Source organism: Bombina bombina, chromosome 4 (assembly GCF_027579735.1).
Source record: "Bombina bombina isolate aBomBom1 chromosome 4, aBomBom1.pri, whole genome shotgun sequence".
In the NCBI taxonomy this organism is placed as follows: domain Eukaryota; kingdom Metazoa; phylum Chordata; class Amphibia; order Anura; family Bombinatoridae; genus Bombina; species Bombina bombina.
In genome coordinates, this window is record NC_069502.1 from 173,620,196 (window position 1) to 173,641,662 (window position 21,467).

The 21,467-nt window shown below is 43.5% G+C and overlaps 1 protein-coding gene across 2 annotated transcripts in view; it reads right to left on the reverse strand.

Moving 5' to 3' along the window:
- ASAP2 (ArfGAP with SH3 domain, ankyrin repeat and PH domain 2) overlaps positions 1-21,467 on the reverse strand; it is a 774,383-nt gene that overhangs the window by 498,748 nt on the left and 254,168 nt on the right. The gene's annotated exons all lie outside the window — the stretch shown is intronic.

Here is a 21,467-nt window from a genome sequence, read left to right on the forward strand (position 1 = left end):
AAACAAGTGATCAAATGTAATATCAAAAAACAAACAATATCAAAAAACAAATTCTAGAAAACCGTGTGTCACAATCCTAGTATGACAATTACAATTGCAGTGACACTGGTGTCTCTGGTGAGAATAAAAATTAATAAGTCTAAACAAAGTAATCTATTACAATCTATCCTAATCTAACAGATAATAAATCCTACAGATAAATGTAGATGAATGATTCAATATAAGTCCCCAAAAAATCAATCAAATCATCAAAAAATCAAATTAAGTCCCAAATTTTAATCCTATATTGATCCGATGAGTTACATCAATTCTTAAGGAGGGGTAGTATTTGTCACAGATTCCCAGTCCATGGTAAAAGCAAAGTTCTGCGGAAAAAAAGAGAATGCACTAAACAGAAAGGCCTATGGGATGTGGTCTATTGGTACATAGACTTACCCAAGTGCCGTGGTCCTAGGAGTATATTGAGCCTCACAAATCTACTTCAAATCGTCTACGCGTTTCAGCCCTTGAATAGGGCCTTTTTCAAGACATATTGAGGCTCAATACTTACTAACCTTAAATATCTGATGTTATGAGAGTTACTGGCGAAAAAAGGCGCCAAACTAGGTCTGATGCGATCGAGTTAGCCGCCGCCTACCGAACTTCCGTTTCTCTAACCGGAAGTTAGTTTGTCCGGTATTTCCGGTTCGTCACTTCCGGTTATTCCGGAACCATTTTGATAGAGGGCATACTAGAGGCGGGTGTGGGCAGGCGGTAGGTGCCGATCTAACATCTAAATGTTATGGATTTATTTCGGTTGAAGGTGGATGATAAGTTCCAAACCGAGGAATTGATATTTATTCCGATATTAGTGTTAACAGTTAACTATTAAGGTCCAATTTGAAAAATACGGGTTGTATGGACCATTTTATTAAGTGTATAATTAGAAAAAATGATTAAAAAATATAATTGATTCAAATCTGACATTGTAGGAAATAATTGTCTATTCAATGATTACAAATGACTATTTAGACAATCAAGGATTATTTATCCAAATAATATATAGAATTGTATCTTTGCTAGAAGGTCCAAATAATATTAGAGCTGCGCATCTTCACTTGTCTCACGATTCGATTCGATTACGATTATCATTGTAACGATTCAATACGATTCGATTCTACGATGCATCGCGATGCATCACGATTACTGCCCATGATTTTCATGATCTTGTTCTATTTCATATATATATATATATATTTATATGTGTATATATATATATATATATATATATATATATATACACACATACACACACACACATATATATATATATATACATACACACACACACACATATATATATACATACACACATTTATATATATATATATATATATATATTGTGTGTGTGTGTATATATATAATAATCTTTTAAACAACTGTGTAAGATGGAAGAGCACTTATAAACATAATACTACAATATGCACAGAAATGTATCTGTAGATTTATTTTACAAAGGAAAACCAGCAGCAGTGTACTCACTCAAACATTCTCACGGAGTACATGCAGACATCTGAAACCTGACCCAGAGAGCATTACCAATAGACCTCCTCTCACACAAATGTTCCGGTCAGGAATTTTTATGACACCTATCCTAAAGAGCCGACAGCAGCCTCATGTAAACAGTGAATCTTTTCTTGTATTATCGATTCACTGTTTACTGTTGCGGTCTCTGCTGCATGTTTCCTCTCTGTCAGAACCCTAGCCCAAACAAGCATTTGAGGGTTGCTGTAAAACTTTTGACTTACTGTATCTAATAGCAACCCTCAAATGCTCGTTTGGGCTAGGGTTCTGACAGAGAGGAAACATGCAGCAGAGACCGCAACAGTAAACAGTGAATCTATAATACAAGAAAAGATTCACTGTTTACATGAGGCTGCTGTCGGCTCTTTAGGATAGGTGTCATAAAAATTCCTAACCGGAACATTTGTGTGAGAGGAGGTCTATTGGTAATGCTCTCTGGGTCAGATATCTGCGCAGTGTGCACAGCAAGTCCTGAATCACAGGACTTCCCTGAATCACAGGAGTTCCCTGTCAGACTCGCCTGGCATGTATGGGGTTAATGGTGCCTATCTGGGAGTTGCCTGTTCTATGTCACCTGTCTTTATATAATATAAGCCTTTCCAAGCCGCCTCCTCCCCTGTATGTCAGTTCGTTTATTTTTTTATTGCAAGTACTGTGAGTTTGCCCTCCCTTCACTGACTGCTGCTTTATTTAATACTATTGGTATTGGTAGTACTAGCAGTCAGTGCCTATCGCTGTTCTACATTATCAGCAGCTAATTCAGAGGGATTATATGAATTCCTGTGACACTGGCTACCGAGAGCCTCTCTCTGACGTGCACAATATTGCACTACGTAGAACAGTGATAGGCACTGACTGCTAGTACTACCAATACCAATAGTATTAAATAAAGCAGCAGTCAGTGAAGGGAGGGCAAACTCCCAGTACTTGCAATAAAAAAATAAACGAACTGACATACATGGGAGGAGGCGGCTTGGAAAGGCTTATATTGTGGCTCCATAACAGTGAAGTTTAAAAACGGAGCAATGAGTAAACCAGAGTGTTCCATTTCCACACATACCGCGGGGGTCAGGTAAGACACCAACGATGGCTGCTTGCAATAAAAATATAAACGCAATGACATACAGGGGAGGAGGCGGCTTGGAAAGGCTTATATTGTGGCTCCATAACAACAGTGAAGTTTAAAAACGGAGCAATGAGGAAAACAGGAAACTGACAGTACAAGACCCATTTCCTCACATACCGAATCCCCTGCCCATGACGTCACTGACCCGGAATCGATTAAGAGCCTTCACTGCATCGATGCAGAATCGTTCACTGCTGCATCGTGATGCATCGGTGTGACGATTATTTTTGACAGCCCTAAATAATATATATCAGCAGTTTTTATCAACAGTAATTTGGATATATGTTAACAATATATTAGAATATACTAATATATTACAAGCTAACCTAATCCTCAATTAAGATCCTTTGCAGTGGTTTGGGATGGTTACATATATGCTTTTAGATTTTAGGCTCATATACTCCAGGACTTACATATTTCTTTTACAATACAGGATATTGAATCTATAGTTGATAGGGAACCACACGACACACGACCACAAAATCGCAAGTATCGGTTCCAGAGAAGAACGTTTTAAAAAACAGAAATCCAACAGATATGAGCTTAAGAAAAACAAAATAAACACATCCATCCGGAACAAAAATAAAAGGAAGGCAGCACCCATCGGGTGAACGCCCAAGGTGAATGAGAACGCCAATGGAACCAGATGATCAGAGGCTCCATTCACCCAAGCTCAAAACTGGAATCGAAACATAAATAAAAAATAAAACCGAGACGTTAAGGAGATTGGCTTCATCCCCAAACGTTGCATCCAATTTGCCATCCAGCATCTAAGGCCTAGGATCCCTCGGCCCACTAGGACTGGGATCCTCTAACATCGCCAAAATGTGCCTTTAAAGAACACGAAGACATGCCAGCCTATAACGGAAGGCAAAATCATCTCTCGTCGGATCAACGGAAGACCCTGACCCTGAGGTTGGGGACCCGGAAGCTTCAGAGGCCAACGCTTCCCCAGGAGGCCGAACTTGAATCAGGTGATCCCACGCCCGACAGGCCCTGGTTAACAGAACACGGACAGTATTTTAGAAATATTTAACTTGGGAGATATAAATGAGACAGCGACATAGAAATGGCCATGCGGAACCGTGCCGTAACCTCTGGAGGAAACAAGCAACCCTCCGGAGAGGGAGTAAAGGCCATAGGGACACCTGCTTGCGTAGCCGAGAAAAGTTCTGGGGCACGCACCTCACGGGACATGGAAACCTCGGAGGTGGATGGCTCAACGCACTCTAAGCTCCCTGATTCGGGAGAAGAGAGTACTCTAGAATGGCAATCGGAACATAACTGATGGGCATTGATTACCCGGGCCATTTCATATTCATCACAAGACACATTCTCCGTATCTGAGACATCCGTGTCTAAAATATCAGAATCCTCCATAATCTTGAGATTACAAAAATGACAAAAAACAACTGGCACCCTTTTTACACCCCCAATGGCTGAGGCACTCACCACCTCCTGTGAACCAGACAACTCACGAGCTAGACAGGATTACTTAAAACTCCAGTCCCATAGCGAAGAGTACTACCCTCCATAAGAGACTATCTCAAACTTCTGACACTTCTCTGCCAACCTCCTGTGACGAAAGGCAAAGAATGACTGTGGGATGAGGGAAGTGGGGGAGGTATGTAAGCCTTTTGGCTGGGCTGTCTTTGCCTCCTCCTGGTGGCCAGGTTCTGTACTTCCCAAAAGTAATGAATGCAGCTGTGGACTCTTCCCAGTTAAGAAGAAAAAGGATGAGAAGAAAAAGGATGAGTAGAGAAAGAAGGAAGGAGAGATTGGGAGAGTGAAGTGAGAAAGAAAAATGGGCAAGAGAAAAAGAAAAAAGGATATAGAAGAATGAAGGGTGAGAGGGGGAAGGAAAGAGGGACTGAAGAAGAAAGTGTGTAAGAAAGAAGAAAAGACAGAGAGTAGAACAAGGAATAGAGGAAACAGCAGGAGGCTAATTAATAAAAGATAAAGGAAAGGGTGAGATGGGAAGAGAATAAAGAGAGGGAAGATAAGGAATGATGGGATGTACAATTCATTGTGAGGTGTATAATGGAGACCGGGTAGGTGAATGCCATCTGCAACTTAAGAATTAGACAAATTTGTCTACCATAAGAATAAAAAAAAAATGTTTTTATTCTGACATTTGAATGATCAGATATTCCCCTTGACATTCTTTCCACCATTCAATTCTTTCTACAGAACAAACAAACATTTGAATAGTGATTCCCATACACTTACACTGAAAGTATATGAGAACAAATATCTGAATGTAAATATTCAAATATCTTAACGTTACATTTCAGTGTTTTAAATTAACAGTTAATATTTGATTGCGAAAACAAGATGTTGAAGGTTTAGCAAATATTTGGCATTTGTTTAGAATACAGCCAATAATACGGACCATTCTAAAATAAACAATTAACTGCTGCAACCCCTATAGACAAGATAACATATAAATGTATTTAGATTCTTAAATAATTGTTAAGCACGTCTCTAATCCAAAGTCATAATGATACAGTTTACGAACATAAAGAAAACAATCTTCAGTCAAATTATCTAACATATGTAGTTCTCAAATACACAAGTAATAATAATAATTTGTCCTATCAAATCCATACAGAAAAAAAAACACATTTAACTACAGAGAGTTTGTGGCTTTGAACACAATCCCACTTTGTAATTGTATTTCTTCATGGATATCTCTACAAATAATCCCCCATCATAGGCATGCAATGCAACAGAACGCTAGAATACTGTTTGCACCTAGTATTAATGGTTCCACATGACTATTACAGCAGATTAAACAAAACAGTTTAAGGATTGGAAAAATGCACAACAGGGATAAGGATTTTAGGGTCTGAAAGGCGAGTTTTACACCATGTTTGATAGCAGCTTATCCCAGCTTTGTGAACCACTAGTCAGACTAGAAAGCAATCCATAAGGTCATAAGTGGTAACGGCTACAAAATGCAGCATCCATTATATATTATAGACAGCAACAAAGGGGTTATAAAAAAAATATATAGGAAAGCTGGTTTTGTTCACTAAAGGATGTGGAGGTAAGTAAGACTATTAAATATACTCAATTAACAAGAAAATAACTTATTTTGAAAATTATATTATGGCTACAAAGAACCTTACCAAAAATTGTCAATTACTTTAAAGGAACATTAAACTCTTTTTTTTTTTTTTTTTTTTATAATAGTTTTTATTGAGGTAAGTCAAAAGGCATACAGCTTATGCATTGCAACAAGAAGAAATAACAACATAACATGTTACATAAACTTTAAGACATGAGGCGTGTTTACACCTCGGATAGAACTCGTACCTCGTTTTTACAGAGGCCGTCATTTAGAATCAAATTGGGCAGTATAGAACAAGTTTGCCCATTCTAGCGGTTATGTTACTAGGACGGCTTTAAAGTCAATAGATAGAGTCATTAGGACTGTTGAAGAAAAAGAGCAGATGTTGTAGGCACAACGAGTGGGAAAGCAACTAAGAGATCAAGCATCACAACGTGTATTACATGGGAGTCAAGAGAGGCCGTAATAATCCAGCCACTGGCTCTCTTGGTCATCCCGTGTCTGGCTTCCTTACTTAACAGAGAGTTGGGGAAGGTCTCTAAGGGTATGTTGGTAAGGTCAGGTGTTATGTAGTCTGGTTGTGTATTTTATCAAACATGTAAGTGTCCCAAGGTTCCCAAATAAGGCAGAAATCCGTCAATTTCTTGCGTTCACCATAGACATAGGTTTCCATACTTCTGATGTAGTTCACACATTCTATTACTCCCCGCCATTTGGGGGGCTGACTTTTCTTCCAGTTTCTGGCTATCAACAGTTTGGTGGAAATGAGGATGTATATAAGTAAATTTCGTTTAATGCTAGGGAGCAAGTCCACCCCCAAATGTAGGAGCGCCATAGCCGGTTCCAGTGTTTCTACTAGCCCAAGTTTTTTGCATAGGGTTTCTACCCTTTTCCAAGTGTCTGCCAGTTTTGGGCACGACCACCAGATGTGGGTCGGGGTGCCCCGTTCACCGCATTCTCGCCAGCACATGGGAGAGTGATCGGGATAGAGTCTTTGCAATTTAGTGGGTACTAAATGCCATCTCGTAATGATTTTGAAATAGAGCTCATACAAAGTAACACAATGAGTGGCCCTTTTAGTGCTGCAGATTGTTTCCTCCCATACTTCCAATGGGTAGGTAAGTTGCAAATCTTTTTCCCACGCCTCCATATGAATCGTTTTAGAGGGGATGGGGTCCCCTAGTAGGCACTGGTAATGCACTGAAAGAGGTTTGTAGAGTTGGAGATTGGCCCTCCATCGCTGTTCCCACAATGTGGGGTCCCTCAACTCATCTTCCAAGAAGCCCCAGGATTTCATAAGTGCTCGGAGGCGCAGAAGTGTAAAGCGGGACCTCGGGGCTACCGCAGGTAGGGCTAGCATGGTCGTATGAGCTTTCAGTCTCCTGTTATCGTAGAAATCTGACAGAGAAGCTACTCCTGTGGCAGACCACAAGCTGGTAGGGATATCGGGTAATCCCAGGAGGAGGCCCCGGATAGAATGTGTAGGCGAGGGGTGTGGGGCAATGAGTCTGCTATGTCTCAATTTCAACCAGGCTTCCTGGCACCCCTTGACTATGCCATTAGAGATATGAATTTTTGTCCGCCAAGGCGGCGGAAGCCACAGAAGGTCTTCCAACTCTACCAGCGCCGGTAAGGAAGCCTGCTCTATCTCTCTCCATCTGGTCGCAGGCAGGCCGTTGCCCCACGCTGAGGCGTGGGTGATCATTGCTGCCTCGTGGTATTTCCTCACATTAGGGAGGCCTGCTCCACCCTTATCTACAGGCGTTTGTAGTATATGGGCTGCGACTCGAGGCCTTTTATCTCGCCAAGTATAGGCATTAAAAAGAGTCTGGAACTTCCGAGTCAGAGAGATCGGAATTGGGATGGGAATACATCGAAACGCGTATGTGAGTCTAGGTAGGACCATCATTTTGAGGGCCGCCACTCTACCGAACCACGAGATCTCGCTATATCTATTAGTATTCAATTTGAATGTAATCTCCTTCAGCAGTTTCTCATAATTTTCTCTAATGGTGATCTGCTTAGAGTGAGAGAGAAACACTCCTAGGTGCCTAATCCCCTTAGTGGACCAATTAAAAGGATATAGAAGTCGAATGCTGTGCTCCTCTTCTAAGGGGAGGTTAAGAGAGTACACCTCAGTTTTATTAACGTTTATTTTGTAATAGGAAAGTTCGCCAAATCTCTGCAACAAGCGGAACAATGGAGGGAGGGAATCCAAAGGATCCGTGAGGAAGACCGTGAGATTGTCCGCGAACAGAGCCAGCTTCTGGATGGTGTCATGGAGCTGGAGTCCCTGTATTTCAGGGCACTTCCTAATAGCTGCGCCTAGGGGTTCGATTGCTAGTACGGACAGCAAGGGGGACAGGGGACATCCCTGTCTCGTCCCGTTCGTTATCCGTATTGTGGGGGAACAGAAACCCAAACCCATCACCACAGCAGTGGGGCATGAATAAAGTGCCATAGCGGCTCTGAAGTATGCATCCGGTATACCAAACGCCTCCATGGTCTGGGTTAAGTAATCCCACCTCACTCTGTCAAACGCCTTTTCAGCGTCGAGTGACAGAGTGAGCATGGGTAGGCCCAAATCTGCCACCTCTGCATATATGTTCAAGAGACGGCGAGTATTGTCAGAACCTTGTCTATTAAGGACAAAACCCACCTGGTCTAAGTGTATGAGTGACTGGAGGTGTACATTCAGTCTGTTGGCGAGAATCTTGGCATAGATCTTGGCGTCAACATTAATGAGCGAGATGGGTCTGTAGCTAGAGCATAGGGATGGATCTTTGCCCTCCTTATGGATTGTGGTGATGTTGGCCTCCAGAAATTCCGGGAGGAACTCACCACGTTGGGCCACTCTATTAAAGAGACGGAGTAGAATTGGAGAAAGTATGGAACTAAGGTTCTGATAGAAGGTGACAGTGAATCCATCTGGTCCCGGGGCTTTGTGGGAGGCCAAGTCGGCTATAGCCATGCTGACCTCTTCCAGTGTAAATTGCTGCGTTAATGCAGTTCTGGCATCATCTGCCAATGTAGGTAAATTCAGTTCTCCCAAGAACCGACGGATGTCATCCGGGGTGGCTTCATTTATCTGTTCCGTCGACGCGATATTATAGAGAGAGAGGAGTAATAATCTGCGAAGGCCACTCCTATTGCTTTAGGGGAGTGGACTGGACCCTGTTGGGTGGTGATAGAGGCTATCCTACTCTGCTGTGTGCGTTTTCTGAGCTTATTGGCTAGCAGCCTGTCTGCTCTATTGCCCTTGTAATAATATAACTGTTTAAGTCTGTGTAAGTTGTCTTGCACTCGTAGAGTTTCCCGTCTGGCAATTTCTTCTCTAATGCGGCCTATCTGTTGGGATAATAGGGGTTCGGGGCATGATTTGTTGGTGGTCTCTAGGGCATAGAGGTCTCCATAGAGCTTGGCTAAAGATTGGTTACCTGATTTACGGTGATGGGCTAACGTCTTGATAAAGTACCCTCTCAGAAACGCCTTAAGGGCTGCCCAAACCATGTCTAGGTCAGTGGTGCCTGTGTCATTATGAGTTAGAAAGTCAGTTATCTCCCTGAGAAGTGATGGAATCTCTCTCTCAGTCAATAGGTGGTCAGAAAGTCTCCAGGGAGGTCTGCTGGTGGAGGTCTGTAGCTCGGAAAAGTCTAGGTAGACCATGTTGTGATCCGACTATGTGCATGGTTGAACAGTTGGGTTTGTCATCTTGTCTAAGGACCAAGAGTCACATATGACATAGTCGATCCTTGAGAACGAGTTGTGGGCTTTGGAATAATGTGTGAAATCTGTATTTGTAGGGGCTAAGCATCTCCATGCATCGTATAGGTTATGCCGGAACATAAGTTTTCGGAAGGCATTGGAGAGTGACGAGACATTTCTATCTGAGTGAGTGGTGAGGAGGGATCTCTTATCCTTACGTGGGTCCCACACCATATTAAAGTCCCCTCCTATGACTAGGTGGCCTCTCTTGAGTTGGTCAACCCTGGCGAGGAACTGCCTTACAAAGGGGATCTGTTTTGCGTTTGGTGCATATACTGAGGCGAGGGTATATTGTATGCCATTAAGTGTGCAAATTAGTATAAGGAATCTACCCTCAGTATATTTCTCTACATGTTCTAGTGTGTAGGTTGTCTCTACTGATTAGGATTGCCACCCCTCGGGTCTTCCCTGCAGTATTTGAAGCCATTTCGCAAATGGGGAAATATCGTGAGTTCCTAATGGTGTTAGAGTCCCCTGACCAGTGTGTCTCCTGGAGAAACAAGATATGGACCCTATGGGTACGGATATAATTAAGCAAAAGTATCCTCTTTGTTGGGGAGTTTAGTCCTTGTGCGTTAAGGGTAGCTATTCGAATTGGGGCCATTATTTCTATCAGCTGTGGGCAAAGTAGAGGATAAGGTCCGTATGAAATGTGACGGTTACAAAGTTTACTATCGAGGAGCCAGACACGGGAATCTACCAAGCTGGGGTGCCTGTTATGATTGAAAGATCAAACGTCCTAAATATTACTCTAAGGAGAGAGTGATGAGGAAGAAAAGTGTCAAGAAAATCACTTTTGCAATGAGTGTCTCCCCTGATGTCTTTCAGGGGGACACAACTATTTTTGTGGGGCGGAGATTAGCAAAGATCGGCCATAATCCCCGCCAAACCCAGAAAGCAGCTTTGCTTTCACAATACAAACATGAATATTACATAACATACGCGAATAAATATGTAACATAGCAAACATTAATAAACATGAACATATAATTATAATCAAACCAGAGGCGGAATGCTCTCCACTATCAGACCAAGCAGTTCTTTGACAGAAGGTGTTAAGTGCCGGGTAGTCAGGACTGTATAAGCATCTGACTGTAAGTCATGGCCGGGTTAAAAAGTCGGTATGTTTTGGTCGCCCTGGATATCCAATGTAGTGTCAAGTATAGTATGAGACCTTCCGTCTACAGCTAGAACTAGATCTGTCAAGGAGGAAGGGTGAGCCAATAATACGGCATTGACTGGGTCATTTACTCAGGCCTTGCTGTCCTGGAGAAGCCATAGTGAATCTAGTACCCTTGACAGTCAAATGTTGCTACACTGTCATGTAGGGGCAAGGGTAACGTGGGCTCACTGGTTGCGGAGTCATGAAAAAGGTCAGGAGGTATAGTACAGAGTCAGCTACCCAGGTCCTTCTCATGGTACCCCACAGTCCGGTAATGTTGTAGTAGAATTTCTATTCAGTCCATGATAGGTTGAAGAATAGTCCAGTCTGACTACACTAGGCACTACTGGTGTGTGTATTTAACATTCTATGGTTAGGGTGGTAACAAGAAAAACAATGACAACCTGTATCTAAACTGCTGTATACATTAAAGTTATCAATTAAACTGCTAGTTTACGAAGATACAAAATCAGGCAGTTCAAGTTGGCAAGGGATCTGAAAGTCTCACCCATCTTCATCTGTGGTCTTGAGTCCCCCTTGGAGGATGTACGTGGGAGAAACCCAACGCCTCTGCATAAATGTCAAGTTGTGTTCATAGGGCTGTAAGCGGATTCCCTATGTGTCTTCAGCTAGGGGTAAGTCTCTGGAGTCCAATGGTCTTTTGGAAGTAGATGTTGGTCGTTGTGGAAGTGGTCTCCAGGTTGGTGCAGAGGCCCTAAGTCCACTGCTCTTGGTAGGGCCCGGTTCTCGATCTTCCGGGTCCGACGGGAATAGTTCCCATTTCTGTAAGAGTTCTCTGGCTTGTTGTGGCGTTGTAGCGAGGAATTGTTGGCTATCTTTGGTGATGAACAAGCGCACTGGGTAGCCCCATCTGTATTTAAGGCCTTTGTCCCTGAGGATCTTGGTGTATGGTTGATAATGCCTTCGGAGCTGAAGCGTGTGTGGAGAGAGATCAGGGAAGATCTGCAAGTCGGCATATTTGTCTGGCAGTGACTTTTCTCTAACAAGAGCTCTGATGATCTTTTCTCGAAATGTGTAATAGTGAAGCTTGGCTATAACATCACGAGGTTTCCCCTCGTCTGCAGATCTAGGTCTGACCGCTCTGTGCGCTCTGTCAATAAGGGTTTCATTGCCCAGGTCGGGACCCAGTGTCGCTTTAAATAGTTCCTGCAGGTATGTATCTAGATCCTGGGGTGAGACAGTCTCTGGGATCCCTTTAATTCGTATGTTATTACGGCGTGACCTGTCCTCCAGGTCCGCCAATTTTAGTTCTAGGTCTGTTATCTGGCCAGCCAAACATTGAGAATAGCTGAGGAGGTTCGTATGATCCACTGCCAGATCTTCCTGCCTGCGCTCAAGTGCATCTGTGCGTTCCCCAATGCTGCCTATGTCTTTTTTAAGGTCAGCATGGGACTTGTCGAATTTCCTCGATAGGGAGTCATGATGGGATGCTAGCAATGTTGTGATAGAGTCCATTAAGTTGTTTGGGGCCCCTTCTATTGATGGTAGTCGGGAAGCCCTTTTTGTTAATGTTTTGCCAGGGTGGGTATCCGAGAGGCTCCCAGTGTCAGATCCCTCATCCTCAGATCTAGTATGTGCCATCCTGTTTGGATGCTGGAAATGGTCAGCGACCGTTCTCTTTGGAGTATTGTGTGATTTTTGTTTTCTTTTATGGAGCTGAGACATCCTGGATCAGAGCCCCTTAGCATAGACTTAAGCTGTCTTACTTTTCTCCCCTTTGTTATTTTGTCTTCTTTCAATGGGAATCCGCTTACTTTGGTATGTTAGTTAAGTGCTCATGGGCTGGCGGGGGTATGGGCCGTTGGTAAGTGGGCTTACATGTTAAAGCGTCTTAAGGCCCCTTGGTAAAAAGGAGGAGACTATAGGCGTTTCTTGGGGTCCAAGTCTCTACTGTAGCATAGGAAAGTCTGTTAGCTTGCCCAATATATACTTCTAGGTGGCTGCTCTCTCTCCTGGGGGGTTGCCCCTGCAGGATGATATAGGATAAGGCACTAGGGGTATGACCCGCAGGCAAGAAGGGCCGGGGGGGAAAGGGGGAAGAGAGAGATCAGGTTAAGTGGTATATGTAACCTCTAAGGCAATCTAGGTTGCAACTGGGCAGTCTTTGATGTTTGGACAAGTGTTGAGTGTTGTGCCTTTGATAATGATGCAGTGTTGAAGATTCTAGTAAATAAATACCAGTAGTGTTCTGAGCCAAAAAGTTTCTCTAGATCTGTTGCAGCACAGTGGTATGAAAATGTGTGCAATAAGGTTCCTTGGCCAGGGAACAGAGCTGGGCTGGGACAGGAGATTAGTACCAGTGAGTGCAGATTCCTGAGACTTTCTGTGGGTCCCTCAGGTGCTAAGATACTAAGGGCAGCTGTGTAAAATGTAACTTTCAGGGTGGGGATAAAACTGGGGCTGAGCCACCCCAGTACCCAGGGTATCCTCTTCTAGTCACTGTAGGCCAGGTGTGGGAATATGGGCCAGTGAGATGGGCAGTTAGATAGAGAGGGTGCATAGGCCCAGGGTGGTGGTCACAGGCACTCACTGAGTATTAGGTAGGGGTGGATGGCAAGTGAATTCTTTCACTCAATTTTACATTTGTTGCAGTCCCTACTTAGGCGTGTGGGTCCCTCCCCTGTAGTTTGATTTAACAAATGAGGCAAAAACGTAGGTAATGCAAGGCACTTGGGGGCCTATGGAAGGTGGAGTGGGCCACTACCCAGAAAGGCACAAGGTGGATGGGGGGTCCCCCCCGTCAATAAGGCTGTGGATAGTGAAGTCCCAAGCTGGGTGATGAATGACGAGGGGGAAGAGTCCCTCCCGCTAGGCCGGGAACAATAAACCCTATTCCCGACGTGAGATTCCTCAGAATCAGCCTGTATAGCACTAGGTGTAGTTATGCTGCAGGGACTCCCAGTGTAAACCCCTTGCCAGGCTTTATTGGGTGATGCAGTAGTAGCCCTGTTGGGGTATAGTGAATGGAAGTCTATTATCGGAGCCTGAGGGCCAGAGGGAGCGTTCACTGTCACTCCAGCCGGAAGGGCCTAAGATGGCGGCCGTTCACGCCACTCCACTTTGTGGCGTCTCTGCAAAAAGTCTTTACCGCGGTAAGTAGTGTATCAGCCTTAGTTAGGGTCAGTGACTCAGTGAGATTCTCGATCTCTATGCAAGGGGGTCTGATTTTATCCCCGTAGCTTAAGGTGCTGTCTCTGTCTCCACTAATGCGGTGGCTTTTACCTGCAAGAAGTCTCAGTCTGGGATCCGTCGCTCCGCTTCCCCCTGGCTGTAGTAAGTTCCCCCGGTGCCTCGGAGCGGAGCCCCGACCCTCCGAAGCTAGGGAGACTGTAGAGGATGTTTTGCCGTAGGTTCCCAGCGCCACAGCAACCGGTTTCACTGCGCCGGATCGGTGATCAGGTCTCCGTGTAATTTTGCAGCCAAAGTTCTTAGACTGATACAGGACTGGATTCAGCAATCCTAGATATAAGTTGGGTACTGTTTTAGACAAGCTTTTAACTAATTAAATGTCTTTAACTGATGACATTAACGGAGCTCCCAACTCGCGCTGCTGCTCAGTTCAGCGGTTAACTCCGCCCCCATTAAACTCTTTTTTTTAATATATGTGCAGTTCGTATCAGAACTGAATTGCAAATTACCTACATGCAGAGTCATTTTTTTAAAGTAAATAAAAAACAGAATTTATGTTTACCTGATAAATTACTTTCTCCAACGGTGTGTCCGGTCCACGGCGTCATCCTTACTTGTGGGATATTCTCTTCCCCAACAGGAAATGGCAAAGAGCCCAGCAAAGCTGGTCACATGATCCCTCCTAGGCTCCGCCTACCCCAGTCATTCGACCGACGTTAAGGAGGAATATTTGCATAGGAGAAACCATATGAAACCGTGGTGACTGTAGTTAAAGAAAATAAATTATCAGACCTGATTAAAAAACCAGGGCGGGCCGTGGACCGGACACACCGTTGGAGAAAGTAATTTATCAGGTAAACATAAATTCTGTTTTCTCCAACATAGGTGTGTCCGGTCCACGGCGTCATCCTTACTTGTGGGAACCAATACCAAAGCTTTAGGACACGGATGATGGGAGGGAGCAAATCAGGTCACCTAGATGGAAGGCACCACGGCTTGCAAAACCTTTCTCCCAAAAATAGCCTCAGAAGAAGCAAAAGTATCAAACTTGTAAAATTTGGTAAAAGTGTGCAGTGAAGACCAAGTCGCTGCCCTACATATCTGATCAACAGAAGCCTCGTTCTTGAAGGCCCATGTGGAAGCCACAGCCCTAGTGGAATGAGCTGTGATTCTTTCGGGAGGCTGCCGTCCGGCAGTCTCGTAAGCCAATCTGATGATGCTTTTAATCCAAAAAGAGAGAGAGGTAGAAGTTGCTTTTTGACCTCTCCTTTTACCGGAATAAACAACAAACAAGGAAGATGTTTGTCTAAAATCCTTTGTAGCATCTAAATAGAATTTTAGAGCGCGAACAACATCCAAATTGTGCAACAAACGTTCCTTCTTCGAAACTGGTTTCGGACACAGAGAAGGTACGATAATCTCCTGGTTAATGTTTTTGTTAGAAACAACTTTTGGAAGAAAACCAGGTTTAGTACGTAAAACCACCTTATCTGCATGGAACACCAGATAAGGAGGAGAACGCTGCAGAGCAGATAATTCTGAAACTCTTCTAGCAGAAGAAATTGCAACCAAAAACAAAACTTTCCAAGATAATAACTTAATATCAACGGAATGTAAGGGTTCAAACGGAACCCCCTGAAGAACTGAAAGAACTAAGTTGAGACTCCAAGGAGGAGTCAAAGGTTTGTAAACAGGCTTGATTCTAACCAGAGCCTGAACAAAGGCTTGAACATCTGGCACAGCTGCCAGCTTTTTGTGAAGTAACACAGACAAGGCAGAAATCTGTCCCTTCAGGGAACTTGCAGATAATCCTTTTTCCAATCCTTCTTGAAGGAAGGATAGAATCTTAGGAATCTTAACCTTGTCCCAAGGGAATCCTTTAGATTCACACCAACAGATATATTTTTTCCAAATTTTGTGGTAAATCTTTCTAGTTACAGGCTTTCTGGCCTGAACAAGAGTATCGATAACAGAATCTGAGAACCCTCGCTTCGATAAGATCAAGCGTTCAATCTCCAAGCAGTCAGCTGGAGTGAGACCAGATTCGGATGTTCGAACGGACCTTGAACAAGAAGGTCTCGTCTCAAAGGTAGCTTCCATGGTGGAGCCGATGACATATTCACCAGATCTGCATACCAAGTCCTGCGTGGCCACGCAGGAGCTATCAAGATCACCGACGCCCTTTCCTGATTGATCCTGGCTACCAGCCTGGGGATGAGAGGAAACGGCGGGAATACATAAGCTAGTTTGAAGGTCCAAGGTGCTACTAGTGCATCCACTAGAGCCGCCTTGGGATCCCTGGATCTGGACCCGTAGCAAGGAACTTTGAAGTTCTGACGAGAGGCCATCAGATCCATGTCTGGAATGCCCCACAGTTGAGTGACTTGGGCAAAGATTTCCGGATGGAGTTCCCACTCCCCCGGATGCAATGTCTGACGACTCAGAAAATCCGCTTCCCAATTTTCCACTCCTGGGATGTGGATAGCAGACAGGTGGCAGGAGTGAGACTCCGCCCATAGAATGATTTTGGTCACTTCTTCCATCGCCAGGGAACTCCTTGTTCCCCCCTGATGGTTGATGTACGCAACAGTTGTCATGTTGTCTGATTGAAACCGTATGAACTTGGCCCTCGCTAGCTGAGGCCAAGCCTTGAGAGCATTGAATATCGCTCTCAGTTCCAGAATATTTATCGGTAGAAGAGATTCTTCCCGAGACCAAAGACCCTGAGCTTTCAGGGATCCCCAGACCGCGCCCCAGCCCATCAGACTGGCGTCGGTCGTGACAATGACCCACTCTGGTCTGCGGAAGGTCATCCCTTGTGACAGGTTGTCCAGGGACAGCCACCAACGGAGTGAGTCTCTGGTCCTCTGATTTACTTGTATCCTCGGAGACAAGTTTGTATAGTCCCCATTCCACTGACTGAGCATGCACAGTTGTAATGGTCTTAGATGAATGCGCGCAAAAGGAACTATGTCCATTGCCGCTACCATCAAACCTATCACTTCCATGCACTGCGCTATGGAAGGAAGAGGAACGGAATGAAGTATCCGACAAGAGTCTAGAAGTTTTGTTTTTCTGGCCTCTGTCAGAAAAATCCTCATTTCTAAGGAGTCTATTATTGTCCCCAAGAAGGGAACCCTTGTTGACGGAGATAGAGAACTCTTTTCCACGTTCACTTTCCATCCGTGAGATCTGAGAAAGGCCAGGACAATGTCCGTGTGAGCCTTTGCTTGAGGAAGGGACGACGCTTGAATCAGAATGTCGTCCAAGTAAGGTACTACAGCAATGCCCCTTGGTCTTAGCACAGCTAGAAGGGACCCTAGTACCTTTGTGAAAATCCTTGGAGCAGTGGCTAATCCGAAAGGAAGCGCCACGAACTGGTAATGCTTGTCCAGGAATGCGAACCTTAGGAACCGATGATGTTCCTTGTGGATAGGAATATGTAGATACGCATCCTTTAAATCCACCGTGGTCATGAATTGACCTTCCTGGATGGAAGGAAGAATTGTTCGAATGGTTTCCATTTTGAACGATGGAACCTTGAGAAACTTGTTTAAGATCTTGAGATCTAAGATTGGTCTGAACGTTTCCTCTTTTTTGGGAACTATGAACAGATTGGAGTAGAACCCCATCCCTTGTTCTCCTAATGGAACAGGATGAATCACTCCCATTTTTAACAGGTCTTCTACACAACGTAAGAATGCCTGTCTTTTTATGTGGTCTGAAGACAACTGAGACCTGTGGAACCTCCCCCTTGGGGGAAGCCCCTTGAATTCCAGAAGATAACCTTGGGAGACTATTTCTAGCGCCCAAGGATCCAGAACATCTCTTGCCCAAGCCCGAGCGAAGAGAGAGAGTCTGCCCCCCACCAGATCCGGTCCCGGATCGGGGGCCAACATTTCATGCTGTCTTGGTAGCAGTGGCAGGTTTCTTGGCCTGCTTTCCCTTGTTCCAGCCTTGCATTGGTCTCCAAGCTGGCTTGGCTTGAGAAGTATTACCCTCTTGCTTAGAGGACGTAGCACTTTGGGCTGGTCCGTTTCTACGAAAGGGACGAAAATTAGGTTTATTTTTGGCCTTGAAAGGCCGATCCTGAGGAAGGGCATGGCCCTTACCCCCAGTGATATCAGAGATAATCTCTTTCAAGTCAGGGCCAAACAGCGTTTTCCCCTTGAAAGGAATGTTAAGTAGCTTGTTCTTGGAAGACGCATCAGCTGACCAAGATTTCAACCAAAGCGCTCTGCGCGCCACAATAGCAAACCCAGAATTCTTAGCCGCTAACCTAGCCAATTGCAAAGTGGCGTCTAGGGTGAAAGAATTAGCCAATTTGAGAGCATTGATTCTGTCCATAATCTCCTCATAAGGAGGAGAATCACTATCGACCGTCTTTACCAGCTCATCGAACCAGAAACACGCGGCTGTAGCGACAGGGACAATGCATGAAATTGGTTGTAGAAGGTAACCCTGCTGAACAAACATCTTTTTAAGCAAACCTTCTAATTTTTTATCCATAGGATCTTTGAAAGCACAACTATCCTCTATGGGTATAGTGGTGCGTTTGTTTAAAGTGGAAACCGCTCCCTCGACCTTGGGGACTGTCTGCCATAAGTCCTTTCTGGGGTCGACCATAGGAAACAATTTTTTAAATATGGGGGGAGGGACGAAAGGAATACCGGGCCTTTCCCATTCTTTATTTACAATGTCCGCCACCCGCTTGGGTATAGGAAAAGCTTCTGGGAGCCCCGGGACCTCTAGGAACTTGTCCATTTTACATAGTTTCTCTGGGATGACCAACTTGTCACAATCATCCAGAGTGGATAATACCTCCTTAAGCAGAATGCGGAGATGTTCCAACTTAAATTTAAACGTAATCACATCAGGTTCAGCTTGTTGAGAAATGTTCCCTGAATCAGTAATTTCTCCCTCAGACAAAACCTCCCTGGCCCCATCAGACTGGTTTAGGGGCCCTTCAGAACCATTATTATCAGCGTCGTCATGCTCTTCAGTATCTAAAACAGAGCAGTCGCGCTTACGCTGATAAGTGTGCATTTTGGCTAAAATGTTTTTGACAGAATTATCCATTACAGCCGTTAATTGTTGCATAGTAAGGAGTATTGGCGCGCTAGATGTACTAGGGGCCTCCTGAGTGGGCAAGACTCGTGTAGACGAAGGAGGGAATGATGCAGTACCATGCTTACTCCCCTCACTTGAGGAATCATCTTGGGCATCATTGTCATTGTCACATAAATCACATTTATTTAAATGAGAAGGAACTCTGGCTTCCCCACATTCAGAACACAGTCTATCTGGTAGTTCAGACATGTTAAACAGGCATAAACTTGATAACAAAGTACAAAAAACGTTTTAAAATAAAACCGTTACTGTCACTTTAAATTTTAAACTGAACACACTTTATTACTGCAATTGCGAAAAAATATGAAGGAATTGTTCAAAATTCACCAAAATTTCACCACAGTGTCTTAAAGCCTTAAAAGTATTGCACCCCAAATTTGGAAGCTTTAACCCTTAAAATAACGGAACCGGAGCCGTTTTTAACTCTAACCCCTTTACAGTCCCTGGTGTCTGCTTTGCTGAGACCCAACCAAGCCCAAAGGGGAATACGATACCAAATGACGCCTTCAGAAAGTCTTTTCTATGTATCAGAGCTCCTCACACATGCGACTGCATGTCATGCCTCACAAAAACAAGTGCGCAACACCGGCGCGAAAATGAGGCTCTGCCTATGATTTGGGAAAGCCCCTAAAGAGAAAGGTGTCTAAAAAAGTGCCTGCCGATATAAACTTATCAAAATACCCAGATTAAATGATTCCTCAAGGCTAAATATGTGTTAATAATGAATCGATTTAGCCCAGAAAAAGTCTACAGTCTTAATAAGCCCTTGTGAAGCCCTTATTTACAATCTTAATAAACATGGCTTACCGGATCCCATAGGGAAAATGACAGCTTCCAGCATTACATCGTCTTGTTAGAATGTGTCATACCTCAAGCAGCAAGAGACTGCTCACTGTTCCCCCAACTGAAGTTAATTCCTCTCAACAGTCCTGTGTGGAACAGCCATGGATTTTAGTAACGGTTGCTAAAATCATTTTCCTCATACAAACAGAAATCTTCATCTCTTTTCTGTTTCTGAGTAAATAGTACATACCAGCACTATTTTAAAATAACAAACTCTTGATTGAATAATAAAAACTACAGTTAAACACTAAAAAACTCTAAGCCATCTCCGTGGAGATGTTGCCTGTACAACGGCAAAGAAAATGACTGGGGTAGGCGGAGCCTAGGAGGGATCATGTGACCAGCTTTGCTGGGCTCTTTGCCATTTCCTGTTGGGGAAGAGAATATCCCACAAGTAAGGATGACGCCGTGGACCGGACACACCTATGTTGGAGAAATGTTATTTTATTGTAAAATTACTTTGGCACCATTTAACGGAAATATGATAATTACACACACCAGGGTTTTAATTAGTGTTAGTGGTAGAATAGTTTGCCCGTTTCTCTATGCAATAACTGTATTTTTTTAACTGATCTGTGCACTTTGCATCATTTTGGAGGAAACCTACGTAACAGTAATTACTTTCCAGTATATCTATGGAATATGGGAAAAGCAGCATTAGTCACATGACCCAGGTGCGTGATTAACGTTGTTGATCGGTTCACCAGCTATTCCTGCTTGGAACCAGCAGTTCTCTGTGACTACCGAGCGGCACTTTAACTATGTGTTTCACTCCTTTGTGGGGTGGAGTTTAAGCACATAGGCTTGCACACGCTAACTGATCATAGCATGTCATTTTTGCACTATAATGGACTTTTAATATCCCTTTAACAGTGAAGTTAGGAAGTTGTAAAAAAAACACCACTATTAATTATATTAAATAGAAAGAAAACTATTTAAATACCTTTATATTTCTGTACTATAAACAGTCAGTTCTTAAAAATAAATAAGGTAACGAATGGGAATACTGTGTTACATACTGAATTAGAAGAAAAGAAATTCTTCTGTGAAAAATAACACAAAGAATGCTGTGATAAGAGGTTAAAGAGACACTAAACGATTGAAAAAACTTATCTTAAATTTCTATCCATCTTTGATAATAATATTTGACTTGCACATTAATTCAATCGATAGGATTTTGTATAGCGCATGCGTTGTGCCAGTAACTTCATTCGGTTTACGGAAGAATCAAAGCGGCAATCTGCGCATGCGCAAACCAACGGATTGTATTGTGCATGCGGCGGGTGACGAAACAATGCAATAATGATATGCACGAAAACGCATTGTTATCAGAGACATAATTTTGTATTGAAGGCAGCATAAAAGGGGGTTTGGCTTCGATGACGTTTTTGTCAAAATAATATATATAGTTTTAAAACGATTATAACGCTCGTTTGAAGGTCAAAGTGGGTAAGCTTTGATATTTGAATTGTGTAGATTTGTTTGTTATTATTTATTTTATGCAAAAATTTAAACTTTTGGAATCCTTTAAATAGCTAAGAGGGAAAACAGCTGCCATCTTTAAGAGCACTATGGTCTCTTGGTCAGACAGTCAGGCTAGTTAGCTATTAAAAGGTGCCCATTTGTAATTTTATCACAAAATAATTTAGCTTTTC